The 3,915-nt window shown below is 29.1% G+C and overlaps 1 long non-coding RNA gene across 1 annotated transcript; it reads right to left on the reverse strand.

The window, feature by feature from the left end:
- Positions 1 to 2,767: 2,767 nt before the first annotated feature.
- On the reverse strand, positions 2,768 to 3,197 carry LOC118761100. Its single transcript, XR_004997152.1, has 3 exons — positions 3,073 to 3,197; positions 2,989 to 3,042; positions 2,768 to 2,872 (listed from the first exon to the last, which is right to left on the reverse strand). It is a non-coding gene; the product is annotated as an uncharacterized LOC118761100 (long non-coding RNA).
- Positions 3,198 to 3,915: the final 718 nt, after the last annotated feature.

Consider the following 3,915-nt stretch of genomic DNA (forward strand, 5'->3'; position numbering starts at 1 on the left):
TTATATAATAAATGATTTTATAAATAATAATTTTAATAAATTGTTGCACGTTTTATTCGTATCCTAGCTTTTGTTATATATGGGTGTTACAACTGTCGATAAAGTTCTTTAAAATCATACGATTTTCATTTATTTAGGGAGATAGACACTTTGCCCGTCAGCCGACTGTGTTCTTAAATAAAAAACCTTCAAAAATAACAAAAAAACAGAACCTTCGATATGTCAAAAATGTTGGCCTGGGCATTAAGACTCCTGCAGAAGTAATTTTTAATATTTTACAATTTAGGCTATAAATGGTACCTACATTGACAAGAAATGCCCATTTACTGGAAATATTTCAATCAGAGGACGACTTATCAAAGCCACAATCAAAAAAATGAAGATGAACAGAACTATTGTTGCTGTGCGGCCTAGTCTTCATTATATTCGCAAATATGGAAAGTATGAGAAACGGCATCAAAATATTTCTGCCCATATGTCTCCGGCATTCAGGGATGCCAAAGAAGGCGATATTGTTCTTTTGGGAGAATGTAGACCGTTGAGTAAAACCGTCAGCTTCTCTGTTCTTAAGGTTCAGTCTGCGACTGGAACTACTAAGAAGAGTTTTACCAAATTTTAATTCGATAACTTTCTCTCTCTTTTTAATTTTTGGACTTGTTTTAATTTTGAAATTAATGAAATATAGGTTAAAAATAAGAAACGAAAATATGTTAAGGGTTTTTTTCGGTTCATGAGTCTAAACTTTTTATAAACAAAGTTCTGTATTCAAAAGGTGGTTAAAAAGTTACAATTTTGAGACGTTAATTTTGAAAAACATGTATTTTTGGACACATTTTTAATTATTTTTGTTTTTTGTAAGAGATGTTCGTTTTGGCGAATAAAAAGTTTAAATGTTAATTTTAGATACGTCTCGATCTAATTAAGATCTAATTTGTCCAATTATCATCGTCATCGTTAATTAATTATCATCGTTGATTGAATGATTGATTTTTGAAAAAGAACAAAATAGATTAAGGAAACAAAATTTGTCCAATATTTTATAACGACGTTGATAAATCTGTAATGTTATTCGATTGGTGGCACATTTCGGCTTAGTAGTGTAATCACAAAATGTAATCAGGAAATTTGTTTTTATTCTAATAAAATTCTATTCTTTTTAGAGAGAAACGAAAAAATGAACAAAAATTGCTAGAAAACTAGCACAGATCTAAAAAGTACGACAATCTATTTCCTGAATGTGATCAGGTAAATTGAATAAATTTTAATTGAAAAAATTGAATATAGATAGTCGTGTAACGTGTTCATCAAATTGCTGATAATCAAGAATTTTCGACAAATTTAGGATCTACCGACAACATCACAACTGTATCTCCATTTTGATATCCATACCACTTACTACTTTTCTATTTGAAATAATTATTTACGACAGGAACAAACCAGGGAAACAAATTTACTTCTCCTGGTAACTAAGGCGATTACATTATAAAGCATTGAATTAGATTCGGTTTCTACAATATTATAAATCTGAAAAATACCTAAAATGTAGGTTTTTAGAGTTGTCCTCGAGACTTTATCCAATATATAAACCGTCTCGGATACTACAAACACACGGCTTTTAAGCTCCTTGTTGAGACGAATTAGAACAAAATCATTTACCGAAATACTGAAATTAGAAAACCCATTTCAACTTATTTATGGAGAGTTTGATTGATTTTATATTAATCTCTTCTGAGATAGAACACGATTTTCCGCAAAAATCTTTTTCGGTTATATTTTCAGTCGACATAAATAAATCAACTTCATCTTCGTTTATTTCATCACTCTCATCAATTTCATCCTTTTGCACTTTTTCAGGATCTGATGAATCCTTTTCAAATTCTCGCAAGATTTCATCAACTATTGTATGACTATCGGCCATGTATTTTGGAATAACAGTCGGATCAAGAAAATCATCAGCCTTTGCTTTTAGATAGCCTTTATTAATATATTCAAAGTCCGGATTTTCGTTTGAAATATTCTCGTATTTTTCAAAACTTTCCGGAGCTATTTTTGGCAGATACTTGTCATAATCAGATGGTATTTGTGCCTAAATTTATTACTGATAATAATTTACAGTAAAATTTAACGAAATTTCTTGATCCAAAAATTCAAAAAAAGCGACCAGAAAATTTTGACCTTTTTTGATTAAGTTAAGTTCAAATATACTCAAGAACTTGTAAAAATCTACACGTTTCTCGTTTTCACGTTCAGTAAACTTTTTTGCCTGGTCAATAACCTGTTTTGCCCACTAAAATAAATAAAATGAGTTAAATTATTACATTTTCGAATTTCATATTGACCAGAACCCGTCTCATAGTTTCTCTGATACCAGCTGAATATATATGGGAAGAGTTCAATATTTGATTTAGAATCTTAACATTAATATAAGACTTGTCCGAGTTTTTTATAAGGATAACTATTTCGTCTTTCAATTTAACAATATTTTCAATGTAACACAATATAGTCCTAAAATTTCATGGAAATGACATACATAGCATGTTTATTAACCGAATATTGTATATTTTCTCTATAATTTGAAACCATTTTGCATTTCTCTACTAATGAAAAATACTCTTGTTCATTCTTGGATTGTTCTTCCATTATAGAAGTAATTGACGTATTATTTTGACAAACTGAACTCATCGAATTAATGACGTCCTATCAAAATTTAAAATTCACATACATTAATATTTTTGAGAATATTTTGAGGCTCATTAAGTAAATCTGTCAGTAACATGCTAACATTAGAAAATATATTTTGAGGATCATCAGAGAAAAATAAATCTACAGTATTCGTCCAATCATTTTTTAACTTCAATATCTTTAATTTTTTCTAAAAGAATTATAATGAGAATATTTAAAATTTATGAGTGTTAAATAATACGACAAAAGCCAAAAAATTATCAGTAAACTTAAAACTTGCAATTGATCAAATATATTTAATAATACTTTGTCTAAATCTTTCAAAACAGAATTTGCATGTTCAAAAAAAGCATCCTCTCCCTTCAAGAAGATTATTAAACCAGCTCTTACAAATCCTTCAGGCATTATCCAATCAAACAGCGAATTGGATTGTAAATATTTCAATGCTTCCGAGTTTTGTTCATCGAGCCCATTCAAAACTGGATTCAAAAACGAATCGAAAGCTGGAATATTTTTTAATTTTGATAGAACGCTAGGAATACTATCGAACATATATTAAAACTGATATTACTCCTTAATAGAATTCTTCAAAATTTCACATTCTGTTAGAAAGTCATCAAAAAAATTCATGGAATCAGAAATCGCAGAAACGATTTCTCTGTTAAAATAAAAATATGTTCAAACTTTTTTGAAGCCTCCGAACTTTTTGCCATGATTATGTGAGCTCTGCAGAGTTGTGTGCACTCATAGGATATTAAATCAAACCACTCCAATATTTCAGTAATTTGTCGTTGCATGGTCTAAATTAATGTTTTAACAATAAAATTAATTTCTCTACAATGCAATTATTCTTCACTGCTGCGTAATCATCTGCTGAATTGTAATCAAATAGATTATCAAATGTAAAATTAGCTAATATATTATAGTGTAAAAAACGATTTTTATCTGTCAGTGTATTCAATTTATCTGCAAGTTCTGAGTCTTGGATGTATAGAAATAATGGAATTGAGATCTGAAATTATAGAATTTTTAGAGTACATGATCGCATGCAATTTCGGAAAGTAAAAGTCGATCGTAGCAAAGTCGCCCGTCCGACTGGAGAAGTATTTGAAAGTGAAATGGAATTTGCAATTTTTTTTCAATGCATTTTTTTAAATGTGAGATTTCAGGATTTTGCATGTTACTGTTTATTTAGATAGTAAATTTAAATAATGATACTCGAGTGAAGGAAAT

Source organism: Octopus sinensis, unplaced genomic scaffold (assembly GCF_006345805.1).
Source record: "Octopus sinensis unplaced genomic scaffold, ASM634580v1 Contig08735, whole genome shotgun sequence".
NCBI lineage: Eukaryota > Metazoa > Mollusca > Cephalopoda > Octopoda > Octopodidae > Octopus > Octopus sinensis.